Here is a 19396-nt window from a genome sequence, read left to right on the forward strand (position 1 = left end):
GCCCTGTGGGTGGTCTCACGGTTCCTGGTACGAGGCCCTGTGGGTGGTCTCACGGTTCCTGGTATGAGGCCCTGTGGGTGGTCTCACGGTTCCTGGTACGAGGCCCCTGTGGGTGGTCTCACGGTTCCTGGTACGAGGCCCCTGTGGGTGGTCTCACGGTTCCTGGTACGAGGCCCTGTGGGTGGTCTCACGGTTCCTGGTACGAGGCCCTGTGGGTGGTCTCACGGTTCCTGGTACGAGGCCCCTGTGGGTGGTCTCACGGTTCCTGGTACGAGGCCCTGTGGGTGGTCTCACGGTTCCTGGTACGAGGCCCCTGTGGGTGGTCTCACGGTTCCTGGTACGAGGCCCTGTGGGTGGTCTCACGGTTCCTGGTACGAGGCCCTGTGGGTGGTCTCACGGTTCCTGGTACGAGGCCCCTGTGGGTGGTCTCACGGTTCCTGGTACGAGGCTCTGTGGGTGGTCTCACGGTTCCTGGTACGAGGCCCTGTGGGTGGTCTCACGGTTCCTGGTACGAGGCCCTGTGGGTGGTCTCACGGTTCCTGGTACGAGGCCCTGTGGGTGGTCTCACGGTTCCTGGTACGAGGCCCCTGTGGGTGGTCTCACGGTTCCTGGTACGAGGCCCTGTGGGTGGTCTCACGGTTCCTGGTACGAGGCCCCTGTGGGTGGTCTCACGGTTCCTGGTACGAGGCCCTGTGGGTGGTCTCACGGTTCCTGGTACGAGGCCCTGTGGGTGGTCTCACGGTTCCTGGTACGAGGCCCCTGTGGGTGGTCTCACGGTTCCTGGTACGAGGCCCTGTGGGTGGTCTCACGGTTCCTGGTACGAGGCCCCTGTGGGTGGTCTCACGGTTCCTGGTATGAGGCCCTGTGGGTGGTCTCACGTTCCTGGTACGAGGCCCTGTGGGTGGTCTCACGGTTCCTGGTACGAGGCCCTGTGGGTGGTCTCACGGTTCCTGGTACGAGGCCCCTGTGGGTGGTCTCACGGTTCCTGGTACGAGGCCCTGTGGGTGGTCTCACGGTTCCTGGTACGAGGCCCTGTGGGTGGTCTCACGGTTCCTGGTACGAGGCCCTGTGGGTGGTCTCACGGTTCCTGGTACGAGGCCCTGTGGGTGGTCTCACGGTTCCTGGTACGAGGCCCTGTGGGTGGTCTCACGGTTCCTGGTACGAGGCCCTGTGGGTGGTCTCACGGTTCCTGGTACGAGGCCCCTGTGGGTGGTCTCACGGTTCCTGGTACGAGGCCCCTGTGGGTGGTCTCACGGTTCCTGGTACGAGGCCCCTGTGGGTGGTCTCACGGTTCCTGGTACGAGGCCCTGTGGGTGGTCTCACGGTTCCTGGTACGAGGCCCTGTGGGTGGTCTCACGGTTCCTGGTACGAGGCCCTGTGGGTGGTCTCACGGTTCCTGGTACGAGGCCCTGTGGGTGGTCTCACGGTTCAATGGGCCTCAATTCCTGCTGTCCTGAGTTAACTATCGATAAAGAATAGACTGATTTTCCTAACACACCCCGGGTAATGTCTGTGTCATGTGATGTAACCAATAAAGATTTTTGTTTCATTTTCTGGAGCTCGATGTTTACAAAAGCTTGTATTTATACAGCACTTAGTGAAAGGTCCCAGGGTGCTTCACAGGAACGTTATCAGACACAATTTGACCCCGAGCCACAGGAGATAGGACAGGTGACTGAAAGCTTGGTCAAAGAGGTCGGTTTTAAGGAGCGTCTTAAAGGAGGAGAGAGAGGGAGAGAGGCGGAGAGGTTTAGGGAGGGAATTCCGGGGGAGAGAGGGGGAGGAAAAGAAAGACTTAGAATCATAGAATGGTTACAGCACAGAAGGAGGCCATTCGGCCCGTCGAGCCCGTGCCGGCTCTCTGTAAGAGCCCCTCAGCCAGTCCCACTCCCCCGCCCTTTCCCCATAGCCCTGCAAATTTTTTTTCCTTCAGGTACTTATCCAAATCCCTTTTGAAAGCGGTGATTGAATCTGCCTCCACCGCCCTCTCAGGCAGCGAATTCCAGATCCGAACCACTCGCTGCATAAATAAGTTTTTCCTCCTGTCGCCTTTGGTTCTTCTGCTAATCACCTTAAATCTGTGTCCTCTGGTTCTCGACCCTTCCGCCAATGGGAACAGTTTCTCTCTCTCTACTCTGTCCAGACCCCTCATGATTTTGAACACCTCTATCAAATCTCCTCTCAATCTTCTCTGCTCTAAGGAGAACAACCCCAGTTTCTCCAGTCTATCCACATAACTGAAGTCCCTCATCCCTGGAATCATTCTCGTAAATCTTTCCTGCACCCTCGCTAAGGCCTTCACATCCTTCCTAAAGTGCGGTGCCCAGAATTGGACACAATACTCCAGTTGAGGTCGAACCAGTGTTTTATAAAGGTTCATCATAACTTCCTTGCTTTTGGACTCTCTGCCTCTATTTATGAAGCCCAGGATCCCGTAAACTTTTTTAACCGCTTTCTCAACCTGCCCTGCCACCTTCAACGATTTCTGCACATATACCCCCAGGTCTCTCTGTTCATGCACCCCCTTTAGGACTGTACCCTTTAGTTTATATTGCCTCTCCTCATTCTTCCTACCAAAATGTATCACTTCGCACTTTTCTGCGTTAAATTTCATCTGCCACGTGTCCGCCCATTCCACCAGCCTGTCTATGGCTTCTTGAAGTCGATCACTATCCGCCTCACTGTTCACTATACTTCCTAGTTTTGTGTCATCTGCAAATTTTGAAATTGTGCCCTGTACACCCACGTCCAAGTCATTAATATATATCAAGAGAAGCAGTGGTCCCAGTACCGACCCCTGGGGAACACCACTGTATACCTTCCTCCAGTCCGAAAAACAACCGTTTACCACTACTCTCTGTTTCCTGTCACTTAGACAGTTCCCTATCCATGCTGCCACTGTCCCTTTTATTCCATGGGCTTCAACTTTGCTGGCGAGCCTATTATGTGGCACTTTATCAAATGCCTTTTGGAAATCCATGTAATCCACGTCAACCACATTACCCTCATCAACCCTCTCTGTTACCTCATCAAAAAACTCGATCAAGTTAGTTAAACACGATTTGCCTTTATCAAATCCGTGCTGGCTTTCCTTAATTAATCCACACTTGTCCAAGTCATAGAGTCATAGAGTCATGGGGGAGAAATTCGGCATCGCCCCGTTTGGGGCGCAATTATCGGCTGGGCGCAAAGTTTAGCGCCTGGCGCTAATTAACGCCTCCGACTGTAAACTCGCCTCTATCGCCCCTGGAGGTGATTGGAGCGCTAAATCAGGCGCTACACACCTCTCTTAAGGCGCTGACGCCGAGGAGCGAGGCGCTACCTCAGAGCGCTGGCGAAGCTCATGTGATGTCAGTCAGCAATGGAACACAGACACACTGGCGCCGGCCAGTTCTTAAAGGGGAGGGTCGATCTTGCTCTCCATCCACACCCTGCTCATTGCAGCCTTGAATCTCGGCCTGGAGAGACCTGTACCTCAAATCTGCTGGAAAGAACAATGGAGAGGCCCAGGGAAAGAGCTCAGAGTGCAGCCCCCACAGTCTCTTCTAAATCAATGCAAGGAAGCTCAAATCAAAATGAACCTGCAAAGTGCTGCTCAGTACCCAAAACTCCTTCACACAGCGTTGAATCTCTCCAGAAGTCTCTCTCTCTCTCTCTCAGAATGCGTGGAGCAAAAATGTCACCAACAAAAAAAGGCAGGAATCGGCCGCCTTTAAATAGCGCTCCCCCAGTCCCTTCACGACTGCAAAACGTTCCCCTCAACCTGTCATTGCTAGTGGCAGGCGGTAAGGCAGGGGGTGCCCCTCAATATCCGGTCCAGGGCACTACCAGGGCGTTACACACTCGACTGACGTCATGATCTGCGGGCGCAGGAGAAGACGAGGGAACTAGATGTAATATCTCCAAGTTTGCAGACGACACAAAGCTGGGTGGGCGTGTGCGCTGTGAGGAGGATGCCGAGAAACTCCAGTATGATTTGGACAGGTTGGGTGATTGGGCAGAAGCATGGCAGATGCAGTATAATGTGGATAAATGCAAGGTTATCCACTTTGGTGGCAAAAACAGGAAGGCAGATTATTATCTGAACGGCAATAGATTGGGAGAAGGGGAAGTGCAACGAGACCTGGGTGTCATTGTGCACCAGTCGTTGAAGGTAAGCATGCAGGTGCAGCAGGCAGTTAAGAAGGCAAATGGTATGTTGGCCTTTGTAGCAAGAGGGTTCGAGTACAAGAACAAGGATGTCTTGCTGCAGTTGTACAGGGCCTTGGTGAGACCACACCTTGAGTATTGTGTGCAGTTTTGGTCGCCTTATCTGAGGAAGGATGTTCTTGCCATGGAGGGAGTGCAGCGAAGATTCACCAGACTGATACCTGGGATGGCAGGAATGACGTATGCGGTGAGATTGGGTCGATTGGGCTTATACTCGCTGGAGTTTAGAAGAATGAGAGGGGATCTCATTGAAACCTATAAAATTCTAACAGAACTAGACAGACTAGATGCAGGAAGGATGTTCCCGATGGCGGGGGAGTCCAGAACCAGGGGTCACAGTCTAAGGATAAGGGGTAAGCCATTTAGGACAGAGATGAGGAGGAATTTCTTCACCCAGAGAGTGGTGAACCTGTGGAATTCTCTACCACAGAAGGCAGTGGAGGCCAGTTCATTAAATATATTCAAGAAGTGGTTGGATATATTTCTTAAGGCTAAAGGGATCAAGTATATGGGGAGAAAGCAGGGACCGGGTACTGAATTTGGATGATCAGCCATGATCTCATTGAATGGCGGAGCAGGCTCGAGGGGCCGAATGGCCTACTCCTGCTCCTATCTTCTATGTTTCTAGGTTTCTATTGTTTGATTACAGTTTTGCCTGCCAATCTTTGATTACAATTTACCCGGGCCAGATCCATTCTCAACCCACTGAAATTGGCCTTCTTCCAATTAAGTATTTTTTCTCTAGATTGCTCCCTGTCCTTTTCCATAGCTAATCTATACCTTATGATATTATGATCACTGTTCCCTAAATGTTCCCCTACTGACACTTGCTCCACTTGACCCACCTCATTCCCCAGAACCAGATCCAGCAATGCCCCCTCCCTCGTCGGGCCGGAAACATACTGATCAAGAAAGTTCTCCTGAACACACTTCAGAAATTCTTCCCCCGCTCTGCCCTTTACACTATTACTATCCCAGTCTATATTAGGATAGTTGAAGTCCCCCATTATCACTGCTCTATAGTTCTTGCACCTCTCTGTAATTTCTCTGTAAATTTGCTCCTCTATATCTTTCACACTAGTTGGTGGTCTATAGAATACACCTAGTCGTGTAATGGCACCTCCATTATTTCTTAACTTGTATTTCTATAGCACCTTTCATGACCACCGGCCATCCCAAAGCGCTTTACAGTCAATGAAGTACGGTATTATTGAAGTGTAGTCACTGTTGTAATGCAGGAAACGCGGCAGCCATTTGCGCACAGCAAGCTCCCACAAACGGCAATGTGATAATAAGCAGATAATCTGTTTCTGCGATGTTGATTGAGGGATAAATATTCACCAGGACACCAGGATAACCTCCTGCTTTTTTTCAAAATAGTGCCACGGGAACCTTCACGCCCACCTGAGAGAGCAGACGGGGTCTCGGTTTAACGTCTCATTTGAAATAAGGCACCTGCGACAGTGCAGTGCTCCTTCAGTACCGCCCCTCCGACAGTGCAGCACTCCCTCAGTACTGCCCCTCCGACAGTGTAGCACTCCCTCAGTACCGCCCCTCCGACAGTGCAGCACTCCCTCAGTACTGCCCCTCCGACAGTGCAGCGCTCCTTCAGTGCTGCCTCTCCGACAGTGCAGCGCTCCTACAGTACTGCCCCTCCGACAGTGCAGCACTCCCTCAGTACTGCCCCTCTGACAGTGCAGCACTCCCTCAGTACTGCCTCTCCGACAGTGCAGTGTTCCCTCAGTACTGCCTCTCCGACAGTGCAGCACTCCCTCAGTACTGCCCCTCCGACAGTGCAGCGTTCCCTCAGTACTGCCTCTCCGACAGTGCAGCGCTCCTTCAGTACTGACCCTCCGACAGTGCGGCGCTCCCTCAGTACTGCCCCTCCGACAGTGCAGCGCTCCCTCTGTACTGCCCCTCTGACAGTGCAGCGCTCCTCCAGTACTGATCCTCCGACAGTGCAGCGCTCCCTCAGAACTGACCCTCCGACAGTGCAGCGCTCCTTCAGTACTGCCCCTCCGACAGTGCAGCACTCCCTCAGTACTGCCCCTCCGACAGTGCAGCCCTCCCTCAGTACTGTCCCTCCGACAGTGCAGCGCTCCCTCAGTACTGCCCCTCCGACAGTGCAGCGCTCCTTCAGTACTGCCCCTCCGACAGTGCAGCACTCCCTCAGTACTGCCCCTCTGACAGTGCAGCGCTCCCTCAGTACTGCCCCCCGACAGTGCAGCACTCCCTCAGTACTGCCCCTCTGACAGTGCAGCACTCCCTCAGAACTGACCCTCCGACAGTGCCGCGGTCCTTCAGTACTCCCCCTCCGACAGTGCAGCGCTCCTTCAGTACTGCCCCTCCGACAGTGCAGCACTCCCTCAGTACTGCCCCTCCGACAGTGCAGCCCTCCCTCAGTACTGTCCCTCCGACAGTGCAGCGCTCCCTCAGTACTGCCCCTCCGACAGTGCAGCGCTCCTTCAGTACTGCCCCTCCGACAGTGCAGCACTCCCTCAGTACTGCCCCTCCGACAGTGCAGCCCTCCCTCAGTACTGTCCCTCCGACAGTGCAGCGCTCCTTCAGTACTGCCCCTCCGACAGTGCAGCCCTCCCTCAGTACTGTCCCTCCGACAGTGCAGCGCTCCCTCAGTACTCCCCCTCCGACAGTGCAGCCCTCCCTCAGTACTGTCCCTCCGACAGTGCAGCACTCCCTCAGAACTGACCCTCCGACAGTGCAGCGCTCCTTCACTACTGCACTGAGTGTCAGCCTAGATTTTTGTGCTCAAGTCTTTGGAGTGGGACTTGAACCCACAAGACTCAGAGGCGAGAGTGCTACTTACTGAGACACAGCTGACACTCAAGGAGGGGAAGGGAGGGGAGGAGGGGGGGAGGGGAGGAAAGAGACGTAGAGGGTGCGGCGGGGGGAAAGGGAGGAGGGGGAGGTTGCTGGTACCAGTTGTTTACTGCTCGTGAGTCACAGTCAGGGGAGAATTTATCCTTGTGCCCCGGCCAGACTGCAGGAACCGTCAGAGAAATGCCTGTCTATTTTGAGCAGCAGATAAGAACAGACAGATTAGAGAAAGCAGTGAAACGAGCAGCCCTCGGCCATCAACCCCCCACTCTCCGACCTCCTCAAGGGTTGACAGACTGAAGATTATTGGCTGACGTTTGCTGCCTGGAACAACTCAGTCACAGGTTAGTGACACGCTGAGAGATCTTTCTGGGAATGTGCCCAAGAACAACCCCCTCATTACACCGCAAACTGAAGGGAGTTACTGCAGACATTACAACACAGCGTGTAAACACACCAACTGTCCCATCAAACACTCCCAGGGCAGGTACAGCACGGGTTAGATACAGAGTAAAGCTCCCTCTACACTGTCCCATCAAACACTCCCAGGGCAGGTACAGCACGGGTTAGATACAGAGTAAAGCTCCCTCTACACTGTCCCATCAAACACTCCCAGGGCAGGTACAGCACGGGGTTAGATACAGAGTAAAGCTCCCTCTACACTGTCCCATCAAACACTCCCAGGGCAGGTACAGCATGGGTTAGATACAGAGTAAAGCTCCCTCTACACTGTCCCATCAAACACTCCCAGGGCAGGTACAGCATGGGTTAGATACAGAGTAAAGCTCCCTCTACACTGTCCCATCAAACACTCCCAGGGCAAGTACAGCACGGGTTAGATACAGAGTAAAGCGCACTCTACACTGTCCCATCAAACACTCCCAGGGCAGGTACAGCACGGGTTAGATACAGAGTAAAGCTCCCTCTACACTGTCCCATCAAACACTCCCAGGGCAAGTACAGCACGTGTTAGATACAGAGTAAAGCTCCCTCTACACTGTCCCATCAAACACTCCCAGGGCAGGTACAGCACGGGTTAGATACAGAGTAAAGCTCCCTCTACACTGCCCAATCAAACACTCCCAGGGCAGGTACAGCACAGGTTAGATACAGAGTAAAGCTCCCTCTACACTGTCCCATCAAACACTCCCAGGGCAGGTACAGCACGGGTTAGATACAGAGTAAAGCTCCCTCTACACTGTCCCCATCAAACACTCCCAGGGCAGGTACAGCACAGGTTAGATACAGAGTAAAGCTCCCTCTACACTGTCCCATCAAACACCCCCAGGGCAGGTACAGCACGGGTTAGATACAGAGTAAAGCTCCCTCTACACTGTCCCATCAAACACTCCCAGGGCAGGTACAGCACGGGTTAGATACAGAGTAAAGCTCCCTCTACACTGTCCCCATCAAACACTCCCAGGGCAGGTACAGCACGGGTTAGATACAGAGTAAAGCTCCCTCTACACTGTCCCATCAAACACTCCCAGGGCAGGTACAGCACGGGTTAGATACAGAGTAAAGCTCCCTCTACACTGTCCCCATCAAACACTCCCAGGGCAGGTACAGCACAGGTTAGATACAGAGTAAAGCTCCCTCTACACTGTCCCATCAAACACCCCCAGGGCAGGTACAGCACGGGTTAGATACAGAGTAAAGCTCCCTCTACACTGTCCCATCAAACACTCCCAGGGCAGGTACAGCACGGGTTAGATACAGAGTAAAGCTCCCTCTACACTGTCCCATCAAACACTCCCAGGGCAGGTACAGCACGGGTTAGATACAGAGTAAAGCTCCCTCTACACTGTCCCATCAAACACTCCCAGGGCAGGTACAGCACGGGTTAGATACAGAGTAAAGCTCCCTCTACACTGTCCCATCAAACACTCCCAGGGCAGGTACAGCACGGGTTAGATACAGAATAAAGCTCCCTCTACACTGTCCCATCAAACAATCCCAGGGCAGGTACAGCACGGGTTAGATACAGAGTAAAGCTCCCTCTACACTGTCCCATCAAACACTCCCAGGGCAGGTACAGCACGTGTTAGATACAGAGTAAAGCTCCCTCTACACTGTCCCATCAAACACTCCCAGGGCAGGTACAGCACGGGTTAGATACAGAGTAAAGCTCCCTCTACACTGTCCCATCAAACACTCCCAGGGCAGGTACAGCACGGGTTAGATACAGAGTAATGCTCCCTCTACACTGTCCCATCAAACACTCCCAGGGCAAGTACAGCATGGGTTAGATACAGAGTAAAGCTCCCTCTACACTGTCCCATCAAACACTCCCAGGGCAGGTACAGCATGGGTTAGATACAGAGTAATGCTCCCTCTACACTGTCCCATCAAACACTCCCAGGGCAAGTACAGCATGGGTTAGATACAGAGTAAAGCTCCCTCTACACTGTCCCATCAAACACTCCCAGGGCAAGTACAGCATGGGTTAGATACAGAGTAAAGCTCCCTCTACACTGTCCCATCAAACACTCCCAGGGCAAGTACAGCATGGGTTAGATACAGAGTAAAGCTCCCTCTACACTGTCCCATCAAACACTCCCAGGGCAAGTACAGCATGGGTTAGATACAGAGTAAAGCTCCCTCTACACTGTCCCATCAAACACTCCCAGGGCAGGTACAGCACGTGTTAGATACAGAGTAAAGCTCTCTCTACACTGTCCCATCAAACACTCCCAGGGCAGGTACAGCACGTGTTAGATACAGAGTAAAGCTCCCTCTACACTGTCCCATCAAACACTCCCAGGGCAGGTACAGCACGGGTTAGATACAGAGTAAAGCTCCCTCTACACTGTCCCATCAAACACTCCCAGGGCAGGTACAGCATGGGTTAGATACAGAGTAAAGCTCCCTCTACACTGTCCCATCAAACACTCCCAGGGCAAGTACAGCATGGGTTAGATACAGAGTAAAGCTCCCTCTACACTGTCCCATCAAACACTCCCAGGGCAGGTACAACATGGGTTAGATACAGAGTAAAGCTCCCTCTACACTGTCCCATCAAACACTCCCAGGGCAGGTACAGCACGTGTTAGATACAGAGTAAAGCTCCCTCTACACTGTCCCATCAAACACTCCCAGGGCAGGTACAGCACGGGTTAGATACAGAGTAAAGCTCCCTCTACACTGTCCCATCAAACACTCCCAGGGCAGGTACAGCACGGGGTTAGATACAGAGTAAAGCTCCCTCTACACTGTCCCATCAAACACTCCCAGGGCAGGTACAGCATGGGTTAGATACAGAGTAAAGCTCCCTCTACACTGTCCCATCAAACACTCCCAGGGCAGGTACAGCATGGGTTAGATACAGAGTAAAGCTCCCTCTACACTGTCCCATCAAACACTCCCAGGGCAGGTACAGCACGGGTTAGATACAGAGTAAAGCTCCCTCTACACTGTCCCATCAAACACTCCCAGGGCAGGTACAGCACGGGGTTAGATACAGAGTAAAGCTCCCTCTACACTGTCCCATCAAGCACTCCCAGGGCAGGTACAGCACGGGGTTAGATACAGAGTAAAGCTCCCTCTACACTGTCCCATCAAACACTCCCAGGGCAGGTACAGCACGGGTTAGATACAGAGTAAAGCTCCCTCTACACTGTCCCATCAAACACTCCCAGGGCAGGTACAGCACGGGTTAGATACAGAGTAAAGCTCCCTCTACACTGTCCCATCAAACGCTCCCAGGGCAGGTACAGCACGGGTTAGATACAGAGTAAAGCTCCCTCTACACTGTCCCCATCAAACACTCCCAGGGCAGGTACAGCACGGGTTAGATACAGAGTAAAGCTCCCTCTACACTGCCCAATCAAACACTCCCAGGGCAGGTACAGCACAGGTTAGATACAGAGTAAAGCTCCCTCTACACTGTCCCATCAAACACTCCCAGGGCAGGTACAGCACAGGTTAGATACAGAGTAAAGCTCCCTCTGCACTGTCCCATCAAACACCCCCAGGGCAGGTACAGCACGGGTTAGATACAGAGTAAAGCTCCCTCTACACTGTCCCATCAAACACTCCCAGGGCAGGTACAGCACGGGTTAGATACAGAGTAAAGCTCCCTCTACACTGTCCCCATCAAACACTCCCAGGGCAGGTACAGCACGGGTTAGATACAGAGTAAAGCTCCCTCTACACTGTCCCATCAAACACTCCCAGGGCAGGTACAGCACGGGTTAGATACAGAGTAAAGCTCCCTCTACACTGTCCCCATCAAACACTCCCAGGGCAGGTACAGCACAGGTTAGATACAGAGTAAAGCTCCCTCTACACTGTCCCATCAAACACCCCCAGGGCAGGTACAGCACGGGTTAGATACAGAGTAAAGCTCCCTCTACACTGTCCCATCAAACACTCCCAGGGCAGGTACAGCACGGGTTAGATACAGAGTAAAGCTCCCTCTACACTGTCCCCATCAAACACTCCCAGGGCAGGTACAGCACGGGTTAGATACAGAGTAAAGCTCCCTCTACACTGTCCCATCAAACACTCCCAGGGCAGGTACAGCACGGGTTAGATACAGAGTAAAGCTCCCTCTACACTGTCCCCATCAAACACTCCCAGGGCAAGTACAGCATGGGTTAGATACAGAGTAAAGCTCCCTCTACACTGTCCCATCAAACACTCCCAGGGCAAGTACAGCATGGGTTAGATACAGAGTAAAGCTCCCTCTACACTGTCCCATCAAACACTCCCAGGGCAAGTACAGCATGGGTTAGATACAGAGTAAAGCTCCCTCTACACTGTCCCATCAAACACTCCCAGGGCAGGTACAGCACGTGTTAGATACAGAGTAAAGCTCTCTCTACACTGTCCCATCAAACACTCCCAGGGCAGGTACAGCACGTGTTAGATACAGAGTAAAGCTCCCTCTACACTGTCCCATCAAACACTCCCAGGGCAGGTACAGCACGGGTTAGATACAGAGTAAAGCTCCCTCTACACTGTCCCATCAAACACTCCCAGGGCAGGTACAGCATGGGTTAGATACAGAGTAAAGCTCCCTCTACACTGTCCCATCAAACACTCCCAGGGCAAGTACAGCATGGGTTAGATACAGAGTAAAGCTCCCTCTACACTGTCCCATCAAACACTCCCAGGGCAGGTACAACATGGGTTAGATACAGAGTAAAGCTCCCTCTACACTGTCCCATCAAACACTCCCAGGGCAGGTACAGCACGTGTTAGATACAGAGTAAAGCTCCCTCTACACTGTCCCATCAAACACTCCCAGGGCAGGTACAGCACGGGTTAGATACAGAGTAAAGCTCCCTCTACACTGTCCCATCAAACACTCCCAGGGCAGGTACAGCACGGGGTTAGATACAGAGTAAAGCTCCCTCTACACTGTCCCATCAAACACTCCCAGGGCAGGTACAGCATGGGTTAGATACAGAGTAAAGCTCCCTCTACACTGTCCCATCAAACACTCCCAGGGCAGGTACAGCATGGGTTAGATACAGAGTAAAGCTCCCTCTACACTGTCCCATCAAACACTCCCAGGGCAGGTACAGCACGGGTTAGATACAGAGTAAAGCTCCCTCTACACTGTCCCATCAAACACTCCCAGGGCAGGTACAGCACGGGGTTAGATACAGAGTAAAGCTCCCTCTACACTGTCCCATCAAACACTCCCAGGGCAGGTACAGCACGGGTTAGATACAGAGTAAAGCTCCCTCTACACTGTCCCATCAAACACTCCCAGGGCAGGTACAGCACGGGTTAGATACAGAGTAAAGCTCCCTCTACACTGTCCCATCAAACACTCCCAGGGCAGGTACAGCACGGTTAGATACAGAGTAAAGCTCCCTCTACACTGTCCCATCAAACACTCCCAGGGCAGGTACAGCACGGGTTAGATACAGAGTAAAGCTCTCTCTACACTGTCCCATCAAACACTCCCAGGGCAGGTACAGCACGTGTTAGATACAGAGTAAAGCTCCCTCTACACTGTCCCATCAAACACTCCCAGGGCAGGTACAGCACGGGTTAGATACAGAGTAAAGCTCCCTCTACACTGTCCCATCAAACACTCCCAGGGCAGGTACAGCATGGGTTAGATACAGAGTAAAGCTCCCTCTACACTGTCCCATCAAACACTCCCAGGGCAAGTACAGCATGGGTTAGATACAGAGTAAAGCTCCCTCTACACTGTCCCATCAAACACTCCCAGGGCAGGTACAACATTGGTTAGATACAGAGTAAAGCTCCCTCTACACTGTCCCATCAAACACTCCCAGGGCAGGTACAGCACGTGTTAGATACAGAGTAAAGCTCCCTCTACACTGTCCCATCAAACACTCCCAGGGCAGGTACAGCACGGGTTAGATACAGAGTAAAGCTCCCTCTACACTGTCCCATCAAACACTCCCAGGGCAGGTACAGCACGGGTTAGATACAGAGTAAAGCTCCCTCTACACTGTCCCATCAAACACTCCCAGGGCAGGTACAGCACGGGTTAGATACAGAGTAAAGCTCCCTCTACACTGTCCCATCAAACACTCCCAGGGCAGGTACAGCACGGGGTTAGATACAGAGTAAAGCTCCCTCTACACTGTCCCATCAAACACTCCCAGGGCAGGTACAGCACGGGTTAGATACAGAGTAAAGCTCCCTCTACACTGTCCCATCAAACACTCCCAGGGCAGGTACAGCACGGGTTAGATACAGAGTAAAGCTCCCTCTACACTGTCCCATCAAACACTCCCAGGGCAGGTACAGCACGGGTTAGATACAGAGTAAAGCTCCCTCTACACTGTCCCATCAAACACTCCCAGGGCAGGTACAGCACGGGTTAGATACAGAGTAAAGCTCCCTCTACACTGTCCCATCAAACACTCCCAGGGCAGGTACAGCACGGGTTAGATACAGAGTAAAGCTCCCTCTACACTGTCCCATCAAACACTCCCAGGGCAGGTACAGCACGGGTTAGATACAGAGTAAAGCTCCCTCTACACTGTCCCATCAAACACTCCCAGGGCAGGTACAGCACGGGTTAGATACAGAGTAAAGCTCCCTCTACACTGTCCCCATCAAACACTCCCAGGGCAGGTACAGCACGGGTTAGATACAGAGTAAAGCTCCCTCTACACTGTCCCATCAAACACTCCCAGGGCAGGTACAGCACGGGTTAGATACAGAGTAAAGCTCCCTCTACACTGTCCCCATCAAACACTCCCAGGCAGGTACAGCACGGGTTAGATACAGAGTAAAGCTCCCTCTACACTGTCCCATCAAACACTCCCAGGGCAGGTACAGCACGGGTTAGATACCAGAGTAAAGCTCCCTCTACACTGTCCCATCAAACACTCCCAGGGCAGGTACAGCACAGGTTAGATACAGAGTAAAGCTCCCTCTACACTGTCCCATATCAAACACTCCCAGGGCAGGTACAGCACGGGTTAGATACAGAGTAAAGCTCCCTCTACACTGTCCCCATCAAACACTCCCAGGGCAGGTACAGCACAGGTTAGATACAGAGTAAAGCTCCCTCTACACTGTCCCATCAAACACCCCCAGGGCAGGTACAGCACGGGTTAGATACAGAGTAAAGCTCCCTCTACACTGTCCCATCAAACACTCCCAGGGCAGGTACAGCACGGGTTAGATACAGAGTAAAGCTCCCTCTACACTGTCCCCATCAAACACTCCCAGGGCAGGTACAGCACGGGTTAGATACAGAGTAAAGCTCCCTCTACACTGTCCCCATCAAACACTCCCAGGGCAGGTACAGCACGGGTTAGATACAGAGTAAAGCTCCCTCTACACTGTCCCATCAAACACTCCCAGGGCAGGTACAGCACGGGTTAGATACAGAGTAAAGCTCCCTCTACACTGTCCCCATCAAACACTCCCAGGGCAGGTACAGCACAGGTTAGATACAGAGTAAAGCTCCCTCTACACTGTCCCATCAAACACCCCCAGGGCAGGTACAGCACGGGTTAGATACAGAGTAAAGCTCCCTCTACACTGTCCCATCAAACACTCCCAGGGCAGGTACAGCACGGGTTAGATACAGAGTAAAGCTCCCTCTACACTGTCCCATCAAACACTCCCAGGGCAGGTACAGCACGGGTTAGATACAGAGTAAAGCTCCCTCTACACTGTCCCATCAAACACTCCCAGGGCAGGTACAGCACGGGTTAGATACAGAGTAAAGCTCCCTCTACACTGTCCCATCAAACACTCCCAGGGCAGGTACAGCACGGGTTAGATACAGAATAAAGCTCCCTCTACACTGTCCCATCAAACAATCCCAGGGCAGGTACAGCACGGGTTAGATACAGAGTAAAGCTCCCTCTACACTGTCCCATCAAACACTCCCAGGGCAGGTACAGCACGTGTTAGATACAGAGTAAAGCTCCCTCTACACTGTCCCATCAAACACTCCCAGGGCAGGTACAGCACGGGTTAGATACAGAGTAAAGCTCCCTCTACACTGTCCCATCAAACACTCCCAGGGCAGGTACAGCACGGGTTAGATACAGAGTAATGCTCCCTCTACACTGTCCCATCAAACACTCCCAGGGCAAGTACAGCACGGGTTAGATACAGAGTAAAGCTCCCTCTACACTGTCCCATCAAACACTCCCAGGGCAGGTACAGCATGGGTTAGATACAGAGTAATGCTCCCTCTACACTGTCCCATCAAACACTCCCAGGGCAAGTACAGCATGGGTTAGATACAGAGTAAAGCTCCCTCTACACTGTCCCATCAAACACTCCCAGGGCAAGTACAGCATGGGTTAGATACAGAGTAAAGCTCCCTCTACACTGTCCCATCAAACACTCCCAGGGCAAGTACAGCATGGGTTAGATACAGAGTAAAGCTCCCTCTACACTGTCCCATCAAACACTCCCAGGGCAAGTACAGCATGGGTTAGATACAGAGTAAAGCTCCCTCTACACTGTCCCATCAAACACTCCCAGGGCAGGTACAGCACGTGTTAGATACAGAGTAAAGCTCTCTCTACACTGTCCCATCAAACACTCCCAGGGCAGGTACAGCACGTGTTAGATACAGAGTAAAGCTCCCTCTACACTGTCCCATCAAACACTCCCAGGGCAGGTACAGCACGGGTTAGATACAGAGTAAAGCTCCCTCTACACTGTCCCATCAAACACTCCCAGGGCAGGTACAGCATGGGTTAGATACAGAGTAAAGCTCCCTCTACACTGTCCCATCAAACACTCCCAGGGCAAGTACAGCATGGGTTAGATACAGAGTAAAGCTCCCTCTACACTGTCCCATCAAACACTCCCAGGGCAGGTACAACATGGGTTCGATACAGAGTAAAGCTCCCTCTGCACTGTCCCATCAAACACTCCCAGGGCAGGTACAGCACGTGTTAGATACAGAGTAAAGCTCCCTCTACACTGTCCCATCAAACACTCCCAGGGCAGGTACAGCACGGGTTAGATACAGAGTAAAGCTCCCTCTACACTGTCCCATCAAACACTCCCAGGGCAGGTACAGCACGGGGTTAGATACAGAGTAAAGCTCCCTCTACACTGTCCCATCAAACACTCCCAGGGCAGGTACAGCATGGGTTAGATACAGAGTAAAGCTCCCTCTACACTGTCCCATCAAACACTCCCAGGGCAGGTACAGCATGGGTTAGATACAGAGTAAAGCTCCCTCTACACTGTCCCATCAAACACTCCCAGGGCAGGTACAGCACGGGTTAGATACAGAGTAAAGCTCCCTCTACACTGTCCCATCAAACACTCCCAGGGCAGGTACAGCACGGGGTTAGATACAGAGTAAAGCTCCCTCTACACTGTCCCATCAAACACTCCCAGGGCAGGTACAGCACGGGGTTAGATACAGAGTAAAGCTCCCTCTACACTGTCCCATCAAACACTCCCAGGGCAGGTACAGCACGGGTTAGATACAGAGTAAAGCTCCCTCTACACTGTCCCATCAAACACTCCCAGGGCAGGTACAGCACGGGTTAGATACAGAGTAAAGCTCCCTCTACACTGTCCCATCAAACACTCCCAGGGCAGGTACAGCACGGGGTTAGATACAGAGTAAAGCTCCCTCTACACTGTCCCATCAAACACTCCCAGGGCAGGTACAGCACGGGGTTAGGTACAGAGTAAAGCTCCCTCTACACTGTCCCATCAAACACTCCCAGGGCAGGTACAGCACGGGTTAGATACAGAGTAAAGCTCCCTCTACACTGTCCCATCAAACACTCCCAGGGCAGGTACAGCACGGGTTAGATACAGAGTAAAGCTCCCTCTACACTGTCCCATCAAACACTCCCAGGGCAGGTACAGCACGGGTTAGATACAGAGTAACGCTCCCTCTACACTGTCCCATCAAACACTCCCAGGGCAGGTACAGCACGGGTTAGATACAGAGTAAAGCTCCCTCTACACTGTCCCCATCAAACACTCCCAGGGCAGTGTTATTATGTTCATAAATAAATAGACGTTTTCATTATGAACAGCTAGCTTGAGCTAGTCATTTATTCAGCCATGTGGACTCGTGTACAGGCATCCATCTTGACTACTGCCTTGTGGGTAGCCCACTACTAAACATACAGCTCCACCTAGTGTACCATTCTAGAATGACATGTTACTGATCATTACATCCCCCTTCCTTAGAGGTTAAACAAAATCAATATCAATCAATCATAACGACATAAACATCTTCACAACAGTCAACACATTTTCAAAGCTTTACTTTATGAACTCTAAGCTTTTCATTCTTTTATTAGACTTAATCTTTGAGTACAAAGAAAACTATATCGGGCTTTTTTACTTCACGTGTGGATCTTCTCAGCACAGGTAAGTCTGATGTGTTTTCATGAGAGCCTGTATGTGTGTTTGTGTTAGATTGTTCTGGTGGTGAGTGTTGTGTATGTGCCTTTAAGAGAAGTGTTAAGTCTGTGTGTTATATTGAGAATTAATACACAGACCACAAGAGTAAAATTTAACAGGTCTTTACTAGTCGAAGGTCAGGGCGGAACTGCCCAATAAATCATTACACAGCACTTATATACCGGTGTGGTCACCGCCGGTATTACAGTATACAGCAGCCAAGATAAAGTAGTGCAACTCTTAAAATAGTTCTCTTAAAGGTGGAACGGTTACTAAAATAGTTCTCTTAAAGGTGGAACGGTTACATACACTACAATCCTCCCTTTTTAGCTTAACAGTATATATATTCCCCATTAAACATAACATCATAACATATATACACAACTTCATGTAAAAACAGTTCACAGATTCAGTCTCTGCGGAGACGCCTCCTGCGCTTCCTGACTCGGTCCGGATAACGCCTCGGTGGTGTAGTAGTTCTCGGTGGTGTAGTAGGTTCTCGTTGCTGGGGTGACTCATCTAATAGTCCTTCACTGGACTTAACAGCTTGAACTTTCGTAACTTCAGAACCAGCATTGCTGACTTCTAAAGGCTCGAGTACCTTGGGAAGTTTTTCTACTTCCAGACTGATTTGGCTCAGTTCAGAGGGACCACGTGCGTGACCTGGTAGGGGTGATAATGGTTCAGATGAGTCATCATCTTCTGCTTCTTCTCTATTGTCTTCTGGTAGGGGTGATAATGGTTCAGATGAGTCATCATCTTCTGCTTCTTCTCTATTGTCTTCTATTTCCTCCATCACTTCAGCTTTTGCCTCTGCCACCAATCCCCTGAGTGGCTTATTACTGCTGACACTGCTCACAAAAGGGTGCTCTTTCTTCTTAGCTTTCAACTGATCGATGAATTTGACATATTCCCTTTCTTGCTCAGCTTTAATTCGTTTGGCCTCATCGCGCAGACGGTTTGTGTGTTCCTGTTCCATTTTCTCAATCAGCTGCTTCTGCTGTCTTTCCAGAACCTCCCACTCTGTGTCAAAGAACTTTTTCGTTGCATTCATCTCTTGCTCAAAACGGCGAATCATTTGTTCTAATTGCTGTTGTAGTTTGAGATTGAGTTGAGTTCGAGCCCGGTGTTCCTCAGAAATGTGCATGTCTGTAGACTGGACAGACTCAGAATTCTCTGTCAAACTATGTTGTTGTTGTTCCGTGGAATTCTGTTCTGATACTTTGTTCTCTTCTGAAGCATTTATGCACTCCTTCGTTTTTCCATCATTAGTCTGCGAGTCCATTTTAGACTTGTCTTTGGCACATGGGCTGGTCTTACCATCATCAGTTCCAGAGTCTGAGCTGATTGTCTTCACCGAGTTCTCACTCTCTGCTTTGTCCCTGTCACTGCTGCATATGCCCTCATCCAATATTCTGGACAATCGTGCAGGTTTGACATTTTTTTTCTTTCCGGAATCTACCGTTATTGCTTTTAGGGAGTGCCAGTCCATATTTATTTTCCT

At 51.5% G+C, this 19396-nt stretch overlaps 1 protein-coding gene across 2 annotated transcripts in view; it reads left to right on the forward strand.

Annotated features, from left to right (window-relative positions):
- The first annotated feature begins 7142 nt into the window (after positions 1-7142).
- The window catches only part of lclat1 (lysocardiolipin acyltransferase 1), a 292648-nt gene continuing 280394 nt past the window's right edge, over positions 7143-19396 (forward strand). Inside the window, exons 1-2 of one of the 2 annotated variants that reach the window (XM_085998146.1) lie at positions 7143-7388; positions 17790-17859. The gene's annotated coding sequence lies outside the window, so the exon portion shown is untranslated. The remainder of the gene's footprint in view (positions 7389-17789; positions 17860-19396) is intronic. The other variant, XM_085998147.1, reaches the window with a different exon arrangement.

Source organism: Somniosus microcephalus, chromosome 9 (genome assembly GCF_052327205.1).
Source record: "Somniosus microcephalus isolate GS21.2 chromosome 9, FLI_Smic_1.0, whole genome shotgun sequence".
NCBI lineage: Eukaryota > Metazoa > Chordata > Chondrichthyes > Squaliformes > Somniosidae > Somniosus > Somniosus microcephalus.